The sequence below is a fragment of the Anas acuta genome, chromosome 4 (genome assembly GCF_963932015.1).
Source record: "Anas acuta chromosome 4, bAnaAcu1.1, whole genome shotgun sequence".
Lineage (NCBI taxonomy): Eukaryota > Metazoa > Chordata > Aves > Anseriformes > Anatidae > Anas > Anas acuta.
The window spans coordinates 72,612,886-72,639,599 of NC_088982.1; the positions used below are offsets into that span (position 1 = coordinate 72,612,886).

The following is a 26,714-nucleotide window of genomic DNA, read 5'->3' on the forward strand; positions in this document are numbered from 1 at the left end:
CGATGAGTAATAGGCAGAGGCACTGAGGCACTCCCTCTGCTGCTCTGAGACCTACAAGAGGGCAGAGAGAGGCTCAAGATACGGTGAGTGTGAAGATTCTGAGATTCTTCAGTTCACACAGGGTGAGAGAGCAAAAAAAAAAAATAAGTCTCAAGTTGCATTTCATTTTTATTTTTATTTTTCAGTTAAAAAGGCTCCTCTTCTCCCATGAAAAAGGAAGGCAGCCCACTTGTGGCTTCTCCAGGCCTTCCCAAAGAAATCAGCAATGAAATGTTGAACAGCTGGGCTCCTTCTTGGCACTTCATAGACAAGGGGGTGAGAGGAAAAAAGATTTCCAGATACTAAAGCAGGAACTGCAGCTGCTACCATGGCAGAAGTTTTCCTGGGAACAAGCAGGTAGGCAGCTTAGTAGTGACTGGGCAGGCTGAAAGAGTGGCAGTGAGCAGAGAAATGGGTGTGATACGCAGCAGCATTGCTGTCTGCCAAACTCTGGCTCTTCCCGGTACCCGAAAAGGCCCAGCAATGTCAGCTTACGTGCAGCGGAGGCAGTACCTGCCCAGTCTGTATCAAATGTCAGGCTGTTTCTTTAGGAAGCCTGTCTGTGCGTTTTTCCTAATCTCCTGAAGCACAATGAAACACAAAGCGTTCCACTTCGGGACTGCTTGTCACGCCTGCTGAGCTATGGTACAAACAGTAAGTAATCCTGTATTTGCAGATGATATGAAGATATAAAGGGAAGGCGTATTTAGGTCACTTAAGCATTCCTTAAGTTTTTTGTGCTTGACTTAGAAGGATGAACTACGGAGTTGATTATGATCTTCCTGTCCCAGTGTCCTGCCAGAGGACGCGGTTTTTGAGCTTCTTTCCTTGTCTCTCTGGTCTCTCTCTCCCACACCAGCTCTCCAGACTCTGGGTCTCACACATCTACTCCAGCCACCCATTTGGGGAATGTTTACACATAGTTTCTATGAGGATTAGAATTTAGCCTGATGTATTTTCCTATGGAAAACTCACCCCAGTGCAGAACCAGACCTCCCCCAAAACGCTAGGTCTTACTTAAAAATTGTTGATATGCTGAAACTTCTCAAGATTTGACACATTTTTATTTATGTATAATTTTTCAATGTAGGAAAAATACTTTGCAAAATATTTGTCTTCTTCTGATAAATGTCAGGCTTATCAAAGGTTGACTTTTTTTTCCTCTTAGAATGCTCTTTTAGCACACAGACACATTGTCTTCTTGCTTAAAATTTAGTATTTTCACAGGCAACCAAAAAGAATGGTCTTGCAACAGGCAGTTTAAGGCAACTGTAAATAATAGAGAAAAACACACCTATCAGTAATCAACAGCACCATTTCTGTAACTCTTAACACCTGCTGACCCAGTCAGGTGTTGGATCTTGAAATACCAGCTCTGAGAGGACTATTTTTGTTAGAGGATGAGGATTTCTTCATTTTGAGAAGCTGAGGGTTTAAACAGGCTCTGTTCTACCCTTAAAATATTATTATTATATTATACTAATATATTTATTTTTTTTTCTTTGTTTGTAGTGATTAGAATTCTCTCTTTTTTCCTTCTCTTTTATATCCTAAAGCCTAGTGAGAGCATGTATAGGTAAGTGTGTATATATATTTACCTGGAAGACCTGATACTCCTGAAGGATTTGATGTTTGCTGGAAGTTTCTTCTTTTCCCCTTGAGGTAATTTAGTTTCTTGCACATCCTAGTAACAAAGAGAACAAGGTTTTGAGTTTATAACCAGAAAAGAACTTTAAAACTAAGTAACTCAGTTGAAGTTATGCTGTGGATATTATAAATTAATAGTGCTGATGTCTCGCCCTGCGTCTCTCTCAAAGTTGACAACTTTGTGTGGATGGCCAAGGTAGTTCATGTCTCTTAATAGCTGCATTGTGTAAACTACGGGAGACTAAAGCATTTTTGCTGGTGGGATGCGAACTTTGTCTTCTGGATAGCAAATGTGACAAAAAGGGAATTAGGATGCACTACGTGTACATGGAGTAGGCTGGGTTAGCCTACTGTCAACAGGATTTTACCTATGGAAGATGTAGTAGGTAAAAATCTGTAGGCTGTTCTTAGCTAAGTATATTTCTACTGTGCTTAAAACTTCTGCTTCTCTGTAGTCTCAAGACCTTCCTTGGCACTAGGTTTGGCAACTTCTGTCTATAACTGAAACACCAAGTTTGTGCTTTTATGTTATTTCACTAGCTCTCTAGGTGGCATAAAGTTTTTAAGGGAAAGTGGCACCAGGGATTTTTAGGACGTTTTTATTTCTGCTCTTTAGTACAATGGCCCTCTGTTTTACCTGACTTTTTTTTTTGTTGTTGTTGTTGCAAGAAAGGAAGGCAAATATACTTCCCTTTTTCATGTCTCCGTTCTGCCTGTATTATTAAGGCCTCTGATACTAAACTGAGTTCATTCAGATTGTAGCATTTCTTATCTAACAGTGTTAATACTTTGACTAGATGTAAATGAGTTCGTAAGAGACTTGTACAGTATTCTTATAACAGCAAATAACTGGAAACAGTTCATCTGCGGTATCTCTTCTTGTTATATCCTTGTTTTAAATATGTTGAGCTCATCTCTGTTCTCTTCCTAAAGGTTAGACAGGCCTAGTTTTAGAAGTAATGTGATTTTTTTTTTTTTTTAAGCAAAATAAATCTGAATTTTAGTGTATTAGGGAATTTTAAGCTTATGGAAGCAGGCTAGGATTTTAAAAAGATATTTAGCAAAGCTTAGCATTTTAAATCATTGAGCTGTTATGTTTATTAGGAGTATTATACAATAGATTCAATTCCAAGTATTTTGCAAATGTTTTCTTGAGATTAAAACACATCTGCATGTTCTTCTTGAATAAAAGGAACTGATAAACTTCTAATTCAACCCACAGTTTGAAAATCATTTTGTTTGATGTGCAAGCTAAAATATCAATTGGGTATCTGGAGGCTGCTGCATCTTTGATGGGTGTTTGTTAAAAGCACCTGTAATATTAAAATGTACCCTTCAGTTCTGCACACAGCCTGACCTGATGGGAAGGAATGACACGTAGCAATAAGAATACATGTAGAAGAGCCAAAATTTGAGTACTATCTGCAGCTGTGCTAAGTGGTTGGTGCTCCTACTAGTGTCAATAAAATAAAGATGTGGTGGGAGGGCACAACTATAGAATTTACTCTTCCTACTCAGATGACTGTGATAGCAGTGCTACTTTTACTTTGCAATCCTGGAAGCTAATACTTTCTTCTATCTGCAAAATATTTTTTTTTTAATAGAAACTGAACTCTGTAATCAGAGAAGAACGTGACTTGGAGGCAAAAATGCAAGATCATGGTTAGAATGCTGATCTCCTCCCACCCTACTTCCACACCCACTTTCCTTTTGCCCTAGTGTATGTGACCAATATTAGGAAGATTCAATGGGGACTTATAGGTTTCTGGTAATATTTATTAAGTGAGCGTACTCTTATCATTGTTGTTTGAAGTCTTGGATCATTTCTGGTGCACCAAGACAGAGCTTCCTTGGTTCTTGTGCTGATAGAAGCTGTCAATTGTTGTGCAGAACCAGGACACTTTCAGATCCCACAGCTGAAGGCTGCCATATACTTCCAGCATGTTCTTGTCTGCTTGAAGTTCACAGCTGGTTAGTTGAATGATTGCTTCTAGTAAAAATGGAAGGATTTCCCTCCTTTGTTCTGCAGATGCTATTTGCTCTAGTGAGCTAGCAGAGTGGGAGAACAGGATGATGAGGCACAAAGTGGAGAAAAATATTAATTGAAGACCCCCAAATGCTGGGTTTGGAGGCTTGTGTAAATCATGATTCAAAATCAGAGGAGGATTCGTGTTTTCTTTTCTGAAGCAGAGTTTCCTGCCATACTCACAATTTGATACTTATAAGAGAAGTGAAATGACCCCCCTCCCCATAGTACCTGAATAATTGATGTGACGCAGTTTTAAAAATAGTTTTCCTCATTCAGAGATTGTTCTTTGCTACTCATGAAAGCCAAGCATTTTGTACTGGCTCAAAGAAAATGCCTAAAATTCCTAGTTGCCTTTGAAAGTCCTTGGTTTTTCAGGCAAATTTTATGATTATCGGGAGATGTTGTGTTTTCACAGAGTATTCTCGTTCATTTTGCAAGCATCTGTTTTTAAAAATAATTATCAGCTAGAAGAAAATAGTTAATGGCTTAGTTTCTTGGCCTGGACAAAAGCTTGTTTCCTTTTGTTATTAGTTCTGTGTCATCACAAAAAGTAGGCTAACTTTATTGTGAGTTTGTCTTTTTTTTTTTTTTTTTTTCTTGACATATTGGGATGAATAGCTCAACATAACAAATTATTCTATGTGCTTTAGTTTCAAGTTTTTCATGTAGAATCCAAGTTCTAGCATCAGGATTCAATTAAATGATAGTTTGATTTGACTGAAAAATTAATGGTCCAGAACAGAAACCCTCTAGTATTTTTTTTGAAGTTCTTATTTTCAGTACTTCTGTTTTAAATAAAAATCTGGACTCAGCCCAGTAACATAAAGCTACATGTTCTCTCATCAGCTAAACATACATAATGATTAAATTTAACAGTGATTGTTTGCTTATTGCTCCTTTTGGCTGCATAGGTATCTTTTTGCATACATAAAACTAATTCCCTGGCTATAAGTGGCACTGTACTGAGTTGCTGTGAAAAGTTTGTTGCTACTGTCTGTTGCCCTTTTCAGGAAATAATGATTTGCCAAGTACAAATCATATTCTATAATTATATGTCATCTTCAATGACAGCTTGAACATTCAACTCCTGTTTACGCTCGAATCAGACATATTGATTTTTCATTTTAATGATAAACAGATTGGCATGTAATACATTTGATGATACATCTGCTTAAAACGTGTTAAGATCCCTGAAGGGGGGGAAAAAAAAAGGAGTTCCAATGTAGGCTATTGGAGGCATTCAGGCTGAACATAAAACGAGGATGCATGCTACTCTAGGTAATGCACACCAAAAGAGTGCAGTTCCTTTAATCTGGTATCCATGCAGGCATATTTATAATTTGCTTTTCTGGTTTGCAGTCTGACTTTTGGCCATGAAAGTGTTTTTGCAGCCAAGAATACTAGGGGAATTAAGAGGGGAGGAAAAATAAAAGCAAATTACTGGGGCTTTATTTGAAAAATGGTTTTGATTTTGAATTTTGATTTGCTCTCATCAGAATTTACTGCAATTTAAAATGGGCCTTGTCCAAACTGTGCAATTTAACCTCTTGTTACCTGTGCATTTCCTTCTGAGTATTTCTGGTATTGTTTTATTGAGCTGTATGCATGCACCTTAACATTTCACAGTAATGTGTACAATACTTAACTGTATTAAAAATCTCTCTACTGAATAGTTGCTCTTACAGCATCCCAGTAAGCATGCATCTTTATCTAACTTTCCCTATGGTAAGTGTTAAGTAAACATAATTTAAGATTTCTTTAGAGTATAAACAGATACTTTAAAACACATTTGATCTGAAAATCTCCTGTGGACCTGCATGTGAAACTGAGAACTTGGCTTTATTGTATACTACCTGAATATTATATAAAATCCCACTATCCACTTTTGGTTTGAGCACGTTCTGGGATGTAAGCTGTATGATTATCAGGTCTGGCAGCGGGTACAAGACAGAAATACGCATGTGTTCACAGGGTGTATTTACAAAGGCAAACAACTCGTTAGGGTTTTCAATGCTTTGGATAGAGCAGTTTTGACCAGAAAATAAACTTGCGTCCTTGGAGGGGAGAATGCAGAAAACCCACTCAAATTGTACTGGTAAACCTAGTTTTCACAGAGACAATAAATAAGTATGTACAATAAGGACAGCACATGATTTCTGCTCTGTAATTTGCAAAATACAGGTTTGAAGACTAGAGAATCTTGAGATGTGTCCTTCTCCGTGCTTCTTGTCACGGAGAACACCATGACTCTCATCAATCAGTAAGGCCAGCAGATGTGCTCTGTGTTGAAGTATCATTGTGCAAGAACGATTTCTAAGGCTGCTTCCTCCTTTGGACTTGCATAATTTGGCAATTAAGGCAAGTGGTTTGGATCCTCATACCACAGATAGATGTCCTCTTTACTTTTTTTAATAAGCGTGAATGGTTTCAAAGCAACACCAGTCATTTTGCTGCTCAAAGTGGGGTAAGCCCTCGATACCTGACTTTTTGTATTCCCTATCACCTGCTCTCTGTCAGTCTCTTTAGTAGGCCCCTCATAGACTGGCCTTGGTATATAGGACCCTTAAGTCTGTTCTTCAACACAAAGGTGATGTGTCGATTGCTCTGAGGGATCCAAGGGTACCAGATGTCCTCAGTTTGTTGCTGATGTAATTCTTTTTTGATCCTGTGCTCTTCCATCTGCATTCTGCCAACCCTGTTCTTTCAGTTCTTCCTCAGTTTTCTTTGATCTCATTCCTTTGTATTTTCAGGACGCTGCTCTTATAAGTACATCTATATTTGATCACGCCAAAGGTACATCTCTGGACAGGTTCTATGCTCGTTGAGCGTGGCCCATCACAACGTTACTTCCATCAGTGAGGATGAGAAGGGGTGAAGACTCTATAGATTCAGTGTGTTCCTGAGCTTCATTTGACTGCTCCTGTGCAAAGCCTGGGAAGCGCAGTATCCATGTTTGCCTAAAAAACTTGTAAATTGAGTATTGGTTAGTTGATGTCAGTAGAAAAGGCATAGAGGGTGTTCTAAGAAATGTAGAGATCTACAGGTGGTTTGCTTTTGCAACAGAAAGGTTCTTCCTTGAATAGAAAAATGTCTTACACTTTCAAAAAACCAACTGTTGAAGGGAAATATAAAGCAGCAAGGAGCTGCCTGTTAGACCCTTGCCCTAGCCAGCAGTTCAGCACAGCAACACATCCAGGGCATAAACCCTGGTCCTGTGGGTGAAATTCCTGTAGGAGTCATGTGGAGAAAAGCTATATGAAGACAGCTTTCCAGGTGGTTGTGTCCTGGGGTTAATTGTTAATGTTTGCTCATGTTCTTGACTTTTTGTTTAGAAGTTGACAGGTCTGATTCAGGAAGGCTTTCACCAAGCCTCTTTTATTTTTCATGTGTGCCAGTGGGACCCCTCATCACAGATTGTGCAAGGGGAAGCGTTGTGTGCGGCCCTACCTGAGAGACAATCCCCACTCATCTTCTGTTTCTTGGCTTTCCTGTCCACACTTCTAAAACAGTGCTCTAAAACATAACTCTGTCCCATTCTCACGGAAGACTAGGGTCACAATTCTTCTCCAGCCCTCTGGGGAGGGTGCTGTTAGGCACTGTGGTGCAGGATGAGTGTGGAGCCCCATGTAGGTCCCTGCTCCAGACAAGGGCTGGATTGGATTGGATATTGTTACCTATTATACTGCCTATTCTGTAGTGCTGAATTTTTTTAATTTATTAGACTGAAAGACACTTGTGAAATCCTTGTGTTGTCAGTTTGACATGTAATGCACGCAAACTCACTGTAGCTTCTAAAATACAGAAGCAGGAACAAGTTGTCTCTCCCAAGGAAATATAACTTTCCCACTGGTCAGGCAGCTGACTTGGGGAGGGGTAGAAAATAGACAAGCTTTTAGGCATGTAAGCCTTCCTTCATGCTTGACCAATGCACAACAGATCCTTTAGGCACACAGGTTTGCTATGGGATGCTTTTATTCTGCAGTAGTATAGGCTTTTTCATGTAAATTAATGATTTCAAGTGTATAAAATATCAGATGGTATCTTAAACTTGTCATTAGTAAGATGTATGTCAAATTATCTTAATTTTCTCATTAGTGAGATGTGTTACTAGAGACCTAGCCACTGTGGCATTATTTATGTTGACTGAAAGAGCATAAGAGTTGGAAATGTACTGGGGAGATGTGGAGGGAAAGGAGAACTTACACAGCTACCTACTGAAAGAAGTGGAGTCTTGGCTACTCATTGGGTTTTAAGTGGTTCTTAGGTATAAGAGAAACATTTTGATTTTATCCTTAAAAATTAAAATAAAATCCAGTTTCTATGGTTTGGTTTTAGGCAGCTCAGCAGCTGTTTTGACTTGGATTTGCATCCTGCCCCAAACAGCAGCATTTGGAGTTGCCATTTAAAATAGTGGTTCTTATTTTTCCTGCTGTGAAAGCGTTCCAGTTCCTGGGAGCTCCTTAGTGGGTGGATGCCTGCCTGCTGATACATAGCTCAACAAGGTAGAGGTCTAGTGCCATGTGTGAATAGTAAGGAGTCTATATCTTTTTATGAACCTACCTTTGCTTGCCACAGCTGAAGAGTAGGACAGGAGCCACCTGGCAGTGTCCCCAGTACATCCCAGGGCACTGACACCTCCCAGCAGAGACAGAGGGGAGGAAGGCTGGCATCATAACAGACTGCCTGGTGCAGGAGCATGTGGGCATTGCTGGGGGAAGCTGTTGCCTAGAGGACAGCTCCAAAACCAGTGGAAGGAGATAACTTGGCTGGATTCGTTTAACACACAGCAGAGATCAGGGTCTCCTTGGCAGACCCTTTCTCCTCTTCTCTTCAGCAGAACCCACAAATGTAATAGAAGTGGGCTGCTGCCAGGAAAGGAAAAATGGGTGTTTGCAAAGGGCACTCAAAACTGGCAGAACCTAAACAGCACAAACTAGTTGAGCTGAGCCCTCCCTTCATCTCCCGCTGATTTTAATAGGATTGAGTTACTTGACTAGTTCCTATAGTCAGATTACATGTGGGTATTTATAATTATCCCTGATATTTTTTTTTTCCACCCCTCCTCACATTTGCTTGCACTTCTTCTCTAGTTATGTTGCAAACTCTGCACAGGAGTGGGGAAAACAGGGTTAGATGTTTCTTGGTTATGCTATGGAGCTAATGTCTGGAAGGTAGCTTGTCATTGTACTTCAAAGACTCAATGAGAGTGCAGAGATGAGGGTGGCTGGGTTTGGGCACTCGGGTGCTCTTCAACTGCCCCTCTTCTCCCCCAGACTCACGGAGTGAGCAGCCCTAGCCCCAGTCTTGCTGGCAGTCCCTTAGGGTACCATACTGTGGAGCGGGTACACCCTTCCTCCCTCATTTGTCTGAATTTGTAGCTGAGGCTGAACACCCGGAAAGCAGAGCCGTGCCTACCGCCTTGATGCTGGATCGGAGTGCCACTGGATGGTGGTGCATTTGAAATCTGAATCCAAACGTTGCTGCTTGTATCCTTTTCTACTCAAAGATGCCTGCCCGTGTGTCTGTTTGCTCCCACTGCCTAATTCAGCAGCTGTGAGCTGCAGGCAGTAGCACACGTGCACTTGGCTAAAATAACCAGCCAGCCTGTCCCTTTGCTCTTGCCAGAGTCTCATGTTGATGAAGGGAGTTTTTAGGATCAGATCCGGCTTCTCAGTTTACCTTATTCCTTTGCCCAAGACCTGCAGGAAGGCCTTGTCGGGGTGGCCTGCCTTCTTATTTGTTTCCATATTGGGTTTAAAAATAGTAATTCAAGGAACTTATTACAGCGTCTAAATGGTTCTTATTTGAACCTTCAAATAATACTGTTGATTAGGAAAATCTCTTTTGGGAAGAGGCTTTAGTTTTTCTTCTGAAAGTTCTTATTTTTTTTAAATATATTGTAGTATTATTTGAGTTCATATGACCATTACTGTACGAAGCGAGGGCTTTTGTTCTTCAGTTGCCCCATGCAGACTTCTAGGGCAGGTAGCTGGAAATGCAGCTTGTTGCTGTTCTCTCAAAATCCATCCCATCCCATATAAAATCAATCCATCCCATATATGTGTGAATTCTTTTGAATGCAAATTGCATCTTTTAAAGAGATGCTGGTCCTATCCCCAGACAAAAATAAACTCCTTCGTGTCTGTGGGCACATCTCAGAAGTATGTTCCAGGCTGAGCGTTCATACACCAAGATTCACCCTGAATCTAATTTTTATGGTTGAGTTGTAAGCCCCTGGAAAAACTGGTTTTAAAATAGGCGTGTTGAAAGACCCTCAAGTTTAGGACCAGGCACAGCTATAATTTTACAGGCATTAGGCATCTGAAATAACTTTGTCTAAAGATTATGCTGGGATTTGTCCCCCATTTTCTAGAAAATACTTAACATTGAACTGTATTTTATGCACACAAAAAGACTTATTTCATAAGATAAGGAGCTCAGAGATTTACATTCCAATATTCAGCGATGCTATTGCTAAGTGCTTTTTCACTCTCATAATAGAGTTATCATAAACTATGACTGAAGTTAAATTTATGGAAAAAATCTATGTGGAATCTTGATTCTATGTATTTAGGTGGAAAGTATCCCAAATGTAACTTAAAACAACAACAACAAACAAACACTGCTTCTAGTAACTGAGGCTCTCATAACTTGCCTTGCTTATTATTTAATCAATTACCTTAACTAACATTTTTATCTACAAATGCTGTATGTGTGTGAGGAAGATTCACTGGGGCTACGTCTTGTACATTGGGAGGAAGTAAATGGAAAGTCCTGCTCCCACAAAGCAGGAAAACACTTGCAGTGTGTTTGGGTGCAGTGGAAGAAATTCTCCTGACAAGCCGGAATGAAGGCAGGGTCCGCAAGGAGGTTGTGTTCCAGTGGAAGGATGTGTGTCCAATTCCTACATCAGCCAGCTGTTGAGATGTGCACTCCCTTGACATAAGGAACAGCAATACATCACTGTCAGAATGTCAGGCTGGCTTTTAGGCATTGGTTTTATATTGTTTGGATGTCTTGCAGTGACCAAGGTTCTCCTGTATAGGGCAGTTTTTTAAAAGAAGTTTTATTCCCAACTAGTCTTCAAGCAATGCTATGTCTGCAATTCCTGAGTAAAAATCTGGTTCCTCAGTAATGTGAACAAAGTATTCGGCAGAAAAGACAACGAAATGCTCTTTTTCAGTCTGTAAATGATGGTGAATGAAGATCACATCATCTGACACAGGACCCAGAGCACGAGTTGAATATTGTGATTGACTCAGTTGAGTAACATCTCACTGGACGGCATCCTCAGGGAGTGTAATTGGCGAAAACGATATGCCAAATACAGGCCCAAAGATTGCTGGCTGTGCTGGGATGTTTGGAATTTATTTTCGGATGGACGTCTTTACTATGGACTTAATTACCAAATGCCATTATGTGCACCTTACTTTTATTTGAAAAGTTCAAGAGTATGTGTTCATGTGGTGGAGGAGAGGTAGTATGGGTGATCCTGTAAGGGTCTCAGTGCAAGTTAACCTTTTACCTTAATCTGCCTTATTTTCACCTAGTTGCTGCTCTGGAAGTAACTGCTAGTAGTTGGGATGTTCTAGGTCATTAAAAAAAAAAACAAAACAAAACAAAAAAACAAAAAAAAAAAAAAACACAAACAATCATTAGTTGCTAAGATTAAGTTATTCAGATCATTGTGCTGTTGAATATTGGTCACAGATCTCCTGTTATTTGGACAGGCTGCTGTTACAGCAAGGAAATATCCAAAGGAAAGCTCTCATTAGCCAAATACTTAAGTGAAGTGTGAGCTGAACCACACATGAATTCACCAGTGTAAAGTATCGTAGTGATAACATAATCCACTGAAGAGTCAGGCATTGCCATCATTCTTGTTGGTGATTAATCATTTACTAAATTAGAGAGCAAATGTGCATCACCGCTTCTACCAGCAAAACAAGTGTGCAGTGGCTGAAGGCGTTATCTACCTGTCTGTAGAGCTGAGGAGTAGGAGGAAGGGAGGAAATCAGTGAGCCTTAAGAGGTTGTGTAGCTGGTTTTTTACACTGGGTATAAACAAAACAGCATCTAAGGGCTCCCTCACTAGTCTGCCTTATCAATAGAAATGTTACTGGTCTTGGAAGACTTACTGGATCAGGTTGTTCATGCAGAAGACTAAACCTCCTTACTTGAAGGCTAGGTGTTACACACGTTATTTGCATTTTTACATACACATTTTAAAAGTATTTATCTCTTCCATAAATAATTACCATCTCAGTCTAAAATCACTTGCTTGGGCAAGGTAAGAAAATGTCTTCTCTTTAAGCTCTTCCCTTCTCCTATCCCATTTTTGTCAAATGCCACTGTCTCCATATTCTCATCCTGATCAGAAAACTGCCTTTTATGAAGCCCTTGGGTAAAATCTTGGTGGTTCAGAAGATGTCCAAGTTCTCCTGGCAAAGGACAGTTTCAACTCATTCCCATGGAAAATGGTTTAAGTAAACAAGGTTGAGATGGATATCTTGGTGTTCAAATCTGTAGAGTTTCTTATGCGTGATGACTTTCCCAGCCTAATAGGCTTTGGATGCGGATACCTTGTGTGACTATTTTGCTGGTGAATTGTTTCACAGCTGGTTTTCTTTTCACACCTGCTTTTTTTTTCTTCCTCCTGAGATTAGAATTATCTGCAGGGAACTCTAGATCAGGTGAAACTGAAATCTGAAAAAGTGTACAAAAAATGACGGGCTTGTAAACATGATAGTGGTGACATCAAGATGCAATTAGATGTGTATTTTGAAGAACCTGTGTACAGATGGTCACTTCGGACAAATAGTCTGTTTGGGGAGATATATAAACTTAAGCAGTAGTAGTATGGAACAAACCTTGGGTAGTGTAGGTATGTGATTCATTTATCAACTTTATGGAAGCATGTTAATTAGTGGAAAGGTAAGCAGGAGGTGGTGGTAATGCTATACCTAATTTACTTTCCTTAAAAAAAAAAAAGTTGTAAATCCTATTTATAAGGGAATCCAAAAGATTTGGGTTGAATTGTGCAGACACTTCAGTTCAAGGTCTGTTATTTATCTCCTGTAGTCTCAAATAATGAGTAATAGGGGTGCTAGAGACCAGCTGTCTTGGAGGTGCTCAGGAGACTGCTTTATTCTAACTGCGAATTGTTTCATTTCCTGAATGATACAAACTGATGATTTCTTGTCACTTTTTTAGGCATGTCTAAATAAGTGCAGGAAATCGTTCTGCAAACCATAATGTTATGATACATTTTCTATCAACAGCTGAAAACATTTCTGGGTAAGCACAAGTCTCTGAAGTCCTAGAGGTTTTGAGGAATGCCAGAATTGACACTAATCAAATTTACTACTGCAGATTTTTCAAGATACTGTATGTGGTTGAGGAAAATAATTTGGATTGAAGGGGAGCTAGATGGAAAGATTTGCAAAAACGAACTTGAAGTAAGGCTGTGCATGCTTTTTCCAGTAGAAATAGGAATTTGGAGATGAACTTGTATAATTGATGTTAAAAAAGTTACTAATGGGTTGTTTTACATGATGGATGATGATGATGGATGAGTAGCTAAGAATGGCAGTCTAATTCAAATACGAATTTGTACCTCTAATGTTAACATGACCTAAAATCTTAATCTAATGTCTAAAGAAAATAAACCTCGTATGTGTTTTATATCTTTGTTCAAGAATAGGTTGAACTGTATTTTTGAGGTATTCAATGTAGAAGTTTTTCTTTTTTTTTTTTTCTTACAATCTAAGAAACCTCCAGTAAATACAAGGTGCACAGACAGATATTTACCTGTTTATTTAGGTATTAATCAAAGGGAAATATATCATTTTTGTCTTTAACACATCTCTTTTCTCTTTAATGCACTGAGCATTCATTATTGTCACAAATTTTGGAAAATTAACATAGCTGTTGTATGGAACTATAACTACCACATTTAAACAGAGGTAGGGAAAGTTCTCTGCGGATTGCTAAAAATAAACTTAACTTCAGTTGTTCTGGATGAGAATATGCATGCTGAAAGATGTATTTTATATTATTTGAATGTCTTTTATTGGCTTGAAAAATTATCTGCTACTTTGTGTCCCACAAGGACGTGGTTATTGCTATAGTATGCTTTGTTTAGAGGGCATGGTAGACACTTGGCAAAAATGCAAGCCCTATTTTTTTTTCCTAAATCCTGAGGTAGGAAAGAACAGAATTTCAAAAATGAAGTGCGGATAGTTCCCTTAACATCAACTCTACTGAGCATCTTCCTGCTTGCAATCCAACTGCTATCAATTCCAAGCCTAGAAAGGCTTGCAGAGCCTGGCAAATGCCTGAAATAAAGCCAGCAAATCTCTGTGCAGCAGCAGGGATGCAGGAGCAATCTTTAAACCTCCTGCACCTGCCATATGTGTCCAGTGGCTGCAGATCTGGCTACGAAAAGCTTGCTGGATACCTGTGGGAGGGCTAGGCACACTTGTGCTCCTGCTGCACATTATTACATCTGTGTCAACATAACATATCTGTTGCTAGATTTACATGGCGTTACTGACAAAACATACTCTGTTTGTGCTGCTCATCAAAGGCCTCCTATCTTTTTTTTTTTTGTGGATGGAGCCTTTTGCAAGACTGCAGGAAAGATGGGCCGCCAGGTCTCCAGCTTAGTTACCTTGCAGTGCGAAGTAGCTGTAATATTGGCTTAACCCATGACTGGGAGACTCCTCTGTTGACAGAAGGTCACCGGAATGGCACTCCTACTGCCTGACAAGGCTTCTGCCTTCCTGAGCAAAAGTGAGCAGGCTGCGATGTTTCAACGCGCTGGGAACTCCTGGCTGCCAGAGCAGCTCCAAGTCCATATGAAGCAAGGTGTGAGCTATTGTGCCTGGGATCAGCCCAATGATAAAGGAAAGCAAATGTGAATACAATGAAGAACTCTTGCTGCTGCTTGAGCCTTCCTCCTGTGAGGAAGCACAAAAAGCACATACAGCTTAGACTTAGGGGCCAACTTCTCTACAGCAGGGGTCTTGCTGTATAATTTGAGATATGATGGGGATGAGTGGGAATAAGGGTAAATGAAGGTGGGAAGAACTCATATCCACTATCTCATACACCTAGTTCAGGCACATACAGAATTGGCTGTTTTCTTTCATTTTGTATGTTATGTTTTGGTTCCTGATTGTAGATAGTCTATCCTATCTATCTGAATATAAGCTGTAAAAAGGAATGTGTCATTATAAGGCAGAGCAGCCATCGGATCCCTAACGCAGAGACTTGGTAACAGTTACTGAGTGAAGAACCAGAGAGGCAAAGCTTCCCTGAGAGCCTCATCTGAGATCTGAATTTACACTGATTTGAACAGTGATTCTTCTGGTCATTTTAAGCACTGTTGACCTGTCTTTGGCAATGCTGCCACATTATCTTCAAACCCTGAGAGAAATTCCCTCCCTCCAGTGCTGTAGCAGCAACTCCTTCAGCACCATCAGATGGGAGAATGCAGAGACATGGCTGGTGAAATGAGCCAAAGGGTTTTTGGTGAAGGCGGAAAGAAGCATTAATACAAAAGAAACAAACCAACACATTAGAGGATTGCTTATTTGTCCCCTCCCTAATCAAAGAGTAATTCCAAAAGCTTCATGCATTTCATATAGCTTGGGGCCTGGTTTAATTTCAAAGATAAAATAAATTTGTCCTGGGTGTGCTGTGTTTTTTTTTTTTTTTTTTTTATTATTATTATTATTTTATTCCCTGTGAGCCCTAAAGTGGGCAGCCAGAGGGCTGTGAACTTGGGAGACCAGTAGCTTATACCTGAGCAGGAATTTTGAGTGGCAAAAATCAGCAAGATGTGGAGACTTAAAATGAATATTATTAACCTGACTGAAGTCAGGGCTTTGTAAATGCGTGGAGGCTGTCTGAGGATCTTGGACAGATGTTTCAGATGTTAAAACAGGATAGGCTTTGCCCATCCTGACAATCTGTCATTGTGCGTCTGTTCAATAGGCAAATAAGAGGCAACGCCAGCTTTTTTCATGTAAATCTCCAGGGATTTTCCTCTAGGGTTCTGAGCTCTGGCAAAAAGCTGTCTGTGAGAATAATTAAGAAGGAAAAAAAAACACCCTACAACATTTAAGCAAAATTCTGGTGTGTACATACAAGTAAGTGTATGCGCATCTTTGAATTCAGTTTCAGTGCTTACAATTAGGAAAATAAAACTACCCCCTTGAAAAATACCTTATGAAATTAGTTATTATGAGCGGTGTAAAGTGCACATGCTTTTGTACTGGGAATTGATGTCTATCCAGTATGCTTTACGTGTATTTGTTGAAGGATACAATGCACTTGTATTATTGCACTGATTTCATTCTTGGATGATTTCCCCTTTGGCATACTAGTGACAGTCTTTCATTGGTTATTCATTTATATTATTGATTAACACCTACTGGACCAATTTATTAGTCCCTCTGAATCCATTTTAAGTATCAGGATTTTCTAATGGAGAAATATCTCTTACAGAATACTAACATCTCACTTGTAAAATGTTCACAGGCTTAATTTATTGAACCATGTATAACATAAAACAACGCTCAACAAATAGGCATCCTTTTGTTGTAAGCCTTCAATGTGATGGCTTTTGCTGTATGGAAGCGTTACCTGGAGCACAAGTGGAAGCTGTGTTCTCCTGAAAGACTCGTGGGACTTTGCCCCTCACTTAGGGGTGTTAGCCTTCCTTCAGGGAAATAACTTTCATTTTTTTGGGGGGGTCTTCCTGCAGAAATGAGTATAGGCTGTCTTGCTTGTTGCATATGGGAGAGTGTGGGGATTGGCTCTGTTCTCTTCTTGGGGAGAAAAGAAGGAACCAGGAAAAACAAGACAGTGCCTTCTCTTTCTCCTGGAACTAGCTACATGGAGAATAGTATGAGCATGTGGTGCAGTAAGGGAATTCTTCAGGAAAACTTGTGTCAAGGCATTGTAACTTTGGGATATGAATATCCAAGCTGTATTCTCAGAGACTCTGTATGGGTTGAAAAGTACTCTGGTTCAGCAGTGTGCATTCTCTAGTATATTTCTCAGGGAAATATTTTTGCATCGCTCTGTATATTTAAAAAGTTATCAAAAAACCTCATGTGTAATTTGCACATGCCAAAATTACTGATTAAAGGCTCAGATCCTGAATGATGGTGAAACTCTACAAGCCTACAAAGCTCAGAAAATATCCTTGTTCACTACATCTATTAGCTCGCCTGGCCAATGTTTTCCAGTCACTGGCCATCTGGTTTGTTTTCCACGTTAGCTGCCTAAAACTTGTTTCACTTACGGTTTTCTAACTTTGCTATGGCTGATAATTGGCACGCTATTGATGACTGATGGATGTTTGCTTACCAGGTGGCTGTGCAATGCCTGGAGCAGGACCAGGTATGTGAAGGGAGGAAAGCGAGGGATCAAAAAAATAAGGTATGAAAAGGGCCACTGTCCTGAACTTCAGCTAGTTCCCTCCAGAACCAACTAATACTGGAAACTGTCTCTTTCTGAGTTAAAATCCTTTACTGCTCTCAGACCTTTCTGACCTGAAGTACTTTAAAGCAACAACAACAAAAATAGTATATCTCTTTATTCGGTAAAAGTTAAGTAGAAATGTTAAAATGCAGTAACTTTTTTTATACTATTTCTCCAATAGTTCCTAGTGCTCCTCCCAGTAGACAACACAGGAATGGGACTTTTACCAGGGGAACATAAAACTGGAGCGAGTTCACAGTAAGGCTATGATTTAAGATGCAAACAGATGTTGGCCAGTGACATGGCTGCAGAAGATGAACAGGTGATGAATCAGGAGAGCTTTGCATAGTACAAAGGGTAAATGTCAGTGCAAGTTGTCCTGTTTCTTTTCTTTAAAGACACCTCATTTGGGATGTGCTCTTCTTACTGAGTGAAATGCAATGACTTGTCTGACGTGGTAACTACTTTGAAACTGGGTAAAGCATAGGCTGCAATTATAAACTAGAATTTACCCAAGCTGAGCATGCACTTCATGGCTTTATGTTGCTTTGAAGCCAGACACTTCATGCTTAATACATTTCATGAAATCAAAAATCAATATTTAAGTAACTGCAAGCATAACAGAAAAGTTGCATGAACTTGAACTTAAATTTTATTTTTTTCAGTGCCATCTTCAGACAATGCAATGGAGTTATGTAGCTCAGTGAGATTTGCAAAATGGAATATTTACACCATGATGTTTCCTAACCTTCATGTTCAGCCTCTTTGAAAACACCATTTCTTGCTGCCTGTGGGGTCCAAATGTTGCTTAGAGAAATTTGAGGCCCTAGACACAGTGAGGAAAAGGGCTGGATTAATAAATGTCCATAGGCTGTGGAAAGAATTTGATGCTGACTAGTGCTTTCCTCATGGGCCCCCTTCTGCAGTGAGAAACTGCATTTCACGGGGTATTTGCAGAAAGCTCCAGCAGAGCTGCTCCACAGAGTGAGGCGGTCTGGAGCACAACATGAACAAGAAACATTATGCCTGGTGTGGAGTGGAGGGGCTCCCTGGAGATGGTGTCTGCTGCACCTTCTAGCAGCCTGTGGATTATTTCCTCGTGGAGAACTTGGTGCATCCCACTCATCTCTCCCAAGTGTGTGCTCAGGTTATTTTCTTCCTCTTCTCCCTTCAGCTATTCCCCATTCAGTTCCTCCCATGGGCTGAGTGTGCAAAAGAAATGGCAGGAAGGTTGCCTGGTGGATGCAGAGTGTTTTATACATGGGTTTTGTACAAGACCCTAAGAAGCTAGAAGGCCTGGTTCCCCTTACCGCAGTGCTTTTGGTAAGGGAGTATAAACACAGGCTCTTAGTAAGCAAATTAATTCTTATGTGCAAGTGACTATATTGTTATTAGGATTTATTAATGCTTCAGAGCCTTGCCATAAGTTAACCTTACAGTTCCTTCTTGTTCACTTTTTCCTCCGCTAGAGGGAAAGAGTGCAAGGAATGGAAGTACAGTATGCTGAACTAAGTTTTCATTTGGTTTTAATTATTTGCTCCACCTATTCTAAAGCGTCTTGTGGGACATCCATTCAGTGGATGGCAGGTTGATTGTGGGGTGGATCTCTGCTGGTGGAAGAAGATCTGGCTTAGGACATCCGTTTATTACAAATGATTTCCCCTTGCGTGGTCATTGTGCCATTTGTAGGTTCCTGGATGGATCTCTGAAGAGATCCAAGTTGCCAAATATATGTACATGCATGCTTTTACCATTTTGTCCTTTAAAACTGGAGTCCCTTCAAAGGTCTGGTGTGGAGTCTAGCCTCGCAAGCAGGTGAATTGACACCAGGAAGGTGGTGGAAACTTGTAGAGGTTGGATAGCTGTGACTGCAGAGGGTTGCAGCTGAGAGGCAGAACCGCTCGCAGCCTGTTTACCTGTGAAAAAGCAACTTGGGGCTGCGAATTTACTCCGCGATCCAACAGTCCGTCCTGCCAGATCTGTGCGCCACCAGATCTCTGCTAATACTAATTAGGTTTGGATCAGCGTGAGCGCTGGGCTGTGCTGCTGGGAGCCAGGCGCAGCACATGGTGTGCTGCCGCCACCAGCACGGTGCCAGCTGCGGGAGCGGGATGATACCTGATCCGGCATGAAGCGCGGGCTGGTGTAGACAGATGACACCTGATCTCGCCTCGTCTGCTGGGACAGCTACTCCTTGAACATTTTTAACAAATCTGAGATGACAAAGTGAGTTTTTACTGGCTGTGTCATGGCTTCAGAGTTCCTGATGCAGTAGTAAGCATCTTAAAGCTGTATTATCCAGCTCACAAAACCATGCCTTTAAGCACCCTCTCTCAAACATCTGTATGTGCCGAGGGGGTGTTTAGAGAATATGACTCACAGGAGATTAAAACAAACGTAAAAAGGCAAATTTTAGTCTGTCTGGAGATTTCTACTCCTTGGTTGACAGGTAGTCTTGTGCCACAAGCCTGGTCCTGTGAGTGCTGAGGAGTGAGTATAGTCTTGTTGGCTTCAGTGAGCACTTAAGTTATCAGGCTTACACTTGTTAGCTATTGCTGTGATTTGGGTGCTAAGCCAAAGAAAAAGTTTTCCATGGTAGCGGGGTAAGCCTTATAGACACCAGTTATTTTAATTTAATTGGGATTCAGCTGGAGTCGAACTGTAAGTAATATCCTCTTAAGGGCTATCCACAAATTCCTTTCAAAGTTGGATTGAGATCTAAAGCAATAAGAGGGATTTTTTTTGATACATGTTGCTGTTGGTGTCCTTTTTTGTCTGTCATCTAAAGGAGAATTTGACTGCCGTGTTTAATAAACAGCGGCCTGTGTGTGTGTCTGTCTGGGAGCAGATCCTGGGACTTTTTTTTTTTTTTAAGGTGCAGTTCTGTGTTAATAACACAGAAGTGTGGCCTGTCTTCTCGTAGCACTAAAAGTGAGATAATCCCTGTGTAAGAAATCAGTAAGTATGGTCTGCTTAATCTAGTCCCAGTGTGAAACTGTTGACATTTGTTCTTTTTTTCTATCATTATGTGACTGGGCCTGTTTTGTGCTGGATTAGGCACAAATCTCCTATGCAGCACATTTGGCATGTTACTAGTAGTTTAACTTCATTAATAATGTATGAAGGAAATGTAATCCATGACAAGGAAGGAAAGAAAAGTATTTTTACAGCTACCAAATCCTCTGGAATGGGTAATTATTCAAGATTTTATGTTTGATGTTATAGTTTACAATTGAGCTCCCTTCACAGAATTAGAAAAAGAAAAATACACACACACAAATATAGTGGCACTATACAAAAAACTCTTTGACATTTGAGCTTGCATATACTGGTTTAGAAGGCATCAAGTAGATCTACAAAAATGTAGATTGTAACGAGAAAGAGCTTTATCTTAAATGTTATAGGCTATGCTGTGTTCTTGCCTCAATGAAAACAAACTTAGCCAACATAGCAGGCTTCTTGTGTTGTTTGTGGGTAAAGAAAAAATGTAGGCACTGAATTACATTGACTTTCATATAAGAAAGGATGCATTGTTTGTGTGCATCAGCTAAATAGCGTAGTTACTAGTTTACTGTTTGTTCTGAAATAATTTCTTAGTCAAATTCAGTAAAGTGCTTGGTCTTCCTTCTTACCTGCAAGTCAGTCCTGAACAGCCCCAATGTTTGTGGTGGTTGAAATGTTGCAACGTGGCCCAGGGAAGCTAAACCAGCCCCAAAGTAGCGGTCACTCGCGGCTACTTTTGTGCTCTGCACTCCTGTCACATTTGTGCTATCAGAGCAACAGCTGGGGAGACTTTTTCAACAAAGATGAGTGTCAGATAATCCTGATGAGATTCCACATCCAACATCTTTTGTAATTATGTCACATTCAGCTGTAATGGAATAATTCAAGCTGAAAGGACAAGCTTTGATCCTTTCTTAAACCTTTCCCTGTGGACTGGCTATCTAAAAGATTTAAAGATATTTCTGTTACAAGATCTAGTGTTTCCTCAGAGAAGTCATGTTTCTGAAACAGCGAGATCTGTAAGAGCAATTTTATTTGCCAAACACATTTCTCAAAGCATTTTTGTTAAATAAAGATGTCAATAAGAAGATGCTCTTCCATAACCAACGAGGAAGCTAGAATTCATTTTAATATTCTTTAACTCAACTGGGCGTGCAGAACATGGACTTTATTTGATAATGAATCACAGCGCTGTAATCTATAAATATTGGTGTATAGATGTATTTGTGCTGAAGCAAATACAAACTCCTTTTGGCAAAGATCATACGTATTGGGGATATCTATTTAGTGAATTAAATGTTTCTGAAGATCTATTCTTTACAGATAATTAGTTTACACTAGGATTTTTGGAATAAGACTTAGTGGCCAGTCTCTCATTGAATTTCAATACAGTTTCCGTACCTTATGCCACTAGGCTCTTCTGGAAAACTTAATTAACTTGAAAAGGTGTTTAGGCATGCAAAAAAATGTATTTTAAAGAATTTTTTTTTCCTATATCAGAGCAATATTTTACATTCCTTAATGTTGCAAAAAAAAAAAAAGCCGGTGCCATATTCCATTTCCACATGGATCGATGTGGCTCTGTATGGAAACTAATGGAGAAGCTCTTTGCCTGGGGTGCCTTTGGCCTCAGTTTGGAGGACAGAGTTTGGATCCCTAATCTTTCTGTGTGTCAGATTTATGCCAATGTAAATCCCTTGACTTCAGTGGATGTTTTTCATTCATTTCCTGGCCTCCACTGGAAAGGGAACTGTTTCTTAAGGTTTTCACACATGGACTACATTAAGGGGTCACATTCAGATGATACTCTTCTGGCATTTCCATCAGCCAGGGGTCAATAAAGTGCTATCTGTGTTAAGAATATAGGGTTGGGCATGTGTTTAGTCAGCTCCAAATTTCCCATCTGTCAGACATGAGAAATTCAGTGTCTGTTCGTGCATGCCTGTTTGCTTAGGGTCCGAGAATCAGTGTGGCAGGGGTCACTTCTAAGGGCTGTGCTGGTGCAGTCCTTTGGTATGCCTCCCAAATAACCCGGTGCGTGCCTCGTTCCTGCGTACTGGTGTTTAATGCTCACTGATCTTTATGGTCCCGAATTTGTGAGGCCTGTGATAGGTGACCTCTTTAGAGGTGTGCAAATGGGAGAGACCTGCTTCCACACAGCATTATAGTCTCCTTTCTTTCCTCCGAGTTTCTGCTACAGATGTGGAAAGTTATTAATTTTGCCTTAGCTTGAGTTTTGTTAATAAATAAAATTAATAACCAAGGTCCTGGGAGAATGTTTTTCTCTCTTTCCCAGGATCTATTTCAGTTTATCTGCAAGCTAATAAATGGTAGTGACTAATGATTGGTATGAACAAACCTCAGGAGCATCAATTCAGAAAGCAACCTTGAGTTTGGACATTTATCCGAGTTAGCTGTGTCTCATGAGTGATCAATCTGGCCTGAAAGCTTGAAGGATTTCTTCCTCCATTTTACTGGTTGAGACGTACTGTTCTGCCTGTGGTTCAGGAGGGTAAAATTCTGCGATGTAATAGACCATGTTGGGCTGTGCCTCTGAGGATGGATGCGGAGAAGGCAAAAGTTTTTAACTGTTTTGTATCCATCATCACTGAATGGGTCAACTGCATGCTGCTACCCAGTGCAGTTAATATTTTATAATACAGTTAAATCACTCAGTTGAATGCAGATGCATTTAAAATCACTGTGAAAAGGGGCAATGCTTATGTGTGAATAGGAAAGTAAGATTTGGATTTTTTCATGTAATCTGGCCTTGTCTTTGACCATGAAATGATTTATTCAATTTAAGTAAGTATCTCTCAAATTTGTTGAGGGTGGTTTGAGACACTGAAAAGGGGCAATACTCACTTAATACTTGAAATAGAAAGGATTGGCAAAAGGAGAGAAGCAGGGGACCTTGTGGACTAGTCATACTGACTGTAGTCTCTTGCAAAATTTTGGAACAAATTAATGTGCAGTTTGGAAGTATCTAGGAAATAATGGATGAAGAGCAGCCAAAAATATCTCAAGAACAAATCACATTTAATGCAACCCCCTTCCATGGCGGGGCAATGTATCTGTGGATAGAGGCAAAGCAATAAATCCTCCTGTATCCTGGTTTCAGAAAGGCTTTTAAAAGTCTTACACAACACTTTCATAATGAATTCAAGACATGTGAGCTAGGTGAAGCTATTGTAAGGTAGGTACAAAATCAGTTGGGCAATGGTACCACAGAATAGTTACCAGTGATTTGTGGCCTCAGCGGGAGGCTGTATCAAACAGGCTTTCTCAGGGGTCTGTTTGGAGCCTGCTTCTGTTTGAAGACTTCCTTGATGACTTGACTTTTTATTTTTCAAGGCTACAATGAACTGAAGACGGGAAGAGCTGCAATTTTGTTTGAGGGTGGGATTAGAATTCCAAGTGTTTTTGTAAATGAGGAATAATCTAAAAAGTATAAGATGAATTCAAGGGAGTGGAGTGCTTATTTGGTGGTAATTGTCTATACAAGTATGGATGAGAAGCAGCAGAGTAAGCAGAGGTTCTGCAGAGGAAGATCCAAAGCTTAAAGTGAGTCACAAGAGAAACACGATACAACTGCATTGTGCTATTGCCAAAATTTGAACGTGGCTGGTACAGGGTGGACTTTAGGTTTTCCTCTTGTCACTGTAAGTCTTCATCTGGAATGCCATAGTTTCAAGCATTGCATCTCAAGAAAGAATTGGACCAGTTGCAGGGAGACCAAAGGAAAGCACTGGGAGTCATTAGATGCTTAGGAAGATGATCCATGAGGAATGACTGAGTGGACTGGGTTCTTGAACTTGAGGAAGAGAGTAATAAGGGTGAAAAAATAATATTCAAACTTATTTTAAAAGCAAATTAATGGCCTTCCTGGTGAGTAGGGCTAGTAGCAATGGGCTTGAATGCTAGGAGGATGGATACGGGGTATTTTGGATGACTTATTTTGATGGAAAAGATATGAAACTGGAATATCCTGTTGGGAGCCCATACAGTCTCTTTCCTTGGAGAACATAGAGAAGAGGCTAAGTAAGCATCTGTGAAGAATGATTAAAGCATGCTTGTTTCTGTGCTGGAAGTCAGAAGCTGCAGTCCATCCTCTATAATAAAATGCTGTAGACATGCAATGTTGTCAGTAAAGCTGGAACTGGGGTGTTGGTATACAAGTGGCAAGGGCACCCATTTTACAACCTTTTCTGGAGTCCCCTTTGTGTATGACTGTTGAAAAGTCAGTTCTTCAGACGATGAAATATAAGATAGGCTGCTTGGGTGGATTTGCAGGGATTTGCTCTTGTAACTTTTGAGTGCGTTGGTCAACGTAAAAGTTAGTCTTAGCTTTAGTAAAAGCTTTCATTAAAACTCAGGTGCTGGTGTAATCGCAAGGGAAATCCAGATTTGGATAGAGTAGGTAAAGTGTCACTGAAGACAGGAGGTGTAATTGCAGTTGGGCAAAATCAAAACAAACGTAACCTGTTTGGTGAATGCACAGAAGTGTCATTTTGGCAGCAAGCTGTTCATTGTATGTGTGGATGGTGGGGGGGAGCTGCCTGTGTGTGTATTTCCTGTGCTAAATCACTTTCTTTATAGATAATGTACTGCCCAGTGGGAAACTAGCTCAAGTAATTTTACCTTTTATTAGAAAATAGAGCTTTAATAAAATCCAGCCCTTCTAAGGGGGTAAGGGAAGACTGCTATGTGTTAGCTAACCATAGATTACTTCAGGTTAACAGGCAAAGCCCATAGGACATGTGATGTTGCAAAATGCTGGTGTAGGTGAGGAGACTACTCAGGGGCAAGAAAATCCCCATACCTATTGACAGGTTACAGGGTTACTGTAGCAGTAAGACTTAAAAGCTTCTGATCTCATTACTATTTCTGCATCCTATTTACCTACTGGTACTTTTAGAATAAGATGTTTATTGTAATTGTAGTGCTTACACTCAGTCTAAATGGGAAGCTTTTGGAAATATTTGTGATGGGCAATGGAATTACCAAAGTAAGCGAAGTTACAAGGCTAAGAAATACTCTGGTTGCTTAAAATTGTTGTTATAATGTAACATTATATGTTTCTCGTGGAAGAATGTAAGATATTTGAAGTGTTTAATCCGCTTTGAACTAGGACAGAAATTAAATTCTCTCAAAGCTCAATTGCAGATTTAATAACATTTTACCCAAAGATAGCTAATGCATATGTTCTGTTGCAAAATGGTGAGTAAGATGCGGGGCATGATGACCCAGTGATGCAAATGACTTTCTCCTTGGTTCTCCAACGGGAATCTAGCATGTGCTAATACTGTATACTAAAAGCTATATGTTATTGATGTGGTTTAAAGAAGAGAGATCCATACCTTAGAAGCCAGTATCTTTTGTGGAAATATGAAAAGTTGCTATATCATCTGATTTGGAGACTTTTTTTCTGAAAGAAGTTTTAAAGCCTATGGTTAAAATGAGAACATAAGCAACTGTTTTCTGCCTTCAGATTGATAAGCAGAGTTATCTGCTTAGCAGAGATGGTTTTAGCTTTTCTTTTAAATGGAGCTAAAACTCTGGCTAGATTTTCAAAAGCTCTGAGTTGATCAGCTTCTTATTTTGTGCACTTGGCTCCAACATTTATGTTTATACCTGATCACTTGAATGAACAAGTCCTGCAAGATGCTGTAGTGTGAGGAATAGTGCTGCTTTAGGGGCAGCCTCTTTCCATTAGATACATGTATCATGTTATTTTTACTCTTCAGTATGAAGACCAGGATTTTTTGCAAATGAAATGTCTTAGTTTTACTTAGTATTTAAAATACTACTATGTGATTTCAAGGCACTTGTAAAGGTCAGTGTGCTACTACCACTTGACTGTGTTTGAAAGTAATGAAAAGCGGTGATCTCTGAGCATTTAATGAGATGCTCTGTTTGCATCTTTAGATGTGATGAAATCCACAATTATAAGAATACAGAGTTCTGTGAATCCTTTAAAAATGCTGTGTGATTCCAGACGTCTACCCTGTGCGGAGTAAAGCCTTGTAACTAACAGTGATAAAACAATGTAAAAGATGTTTCGCAAAATGTGGGAACTAGCCCACGTATCTAAAATACATCTAGGGTGGATGTCAAACTGGCATACCATGTTAATGTTGACTTTGAATTTATTAGATAATTCCTCTAGAAATTTACACCTATTGATATATTTTTAGTTGCCTAACGTCTCTTCTGATGCAAATCCTCTTGTGGCCTATCTTATTAATAATATTAACATGTAAACCTATGCTTCTGAAATCTGAAAGTACAGAAATGGCAATCCTGTTTCTCATGAGCGTTGAGCTACAGGTCCTAATTTCAAAGCAATGTAAGCTGTTTTTTTGTTCCAATTCCTCAGATTAATTTTTCAGATTAGTAACTAGAATTAGTGGAGTTTAACTGTCTTCTAACTTGCCTTGTGAGTAAATGCAGCTTCAGGCTCATGCACGCTGAAGTGTTTTTCTTAAGCATGTGCTGCTCGT

The 26,714-nt window shown here is 39.9% G+C and overlaps 1 long non-coding RNA gene across 3 annotated transcripts in view; it reads left to right on the forward strand.

The window, feature by feature from the left end:
* The first annotated feature begins 1,438 nt into the window (after positions 1-1,438).
* The window catches only part of LOC137856524 (uncharacterized), a 62,397-nt gene continuing 37,121 nt past the window's right edge, over positions 1,439-26,714 (forward strand). For all 3 annotated transcript variants that reach the window (XR_011096542.1, XR_011096541.1, XR_011096540.1), the window contains exon 1: positions 1,439-1,701. This is a non-coding gene — a long non-coding RNA (uncharacterized lncRNA). The remainder of the gene's footprint in view (positions 1,702-26,714) is intronic.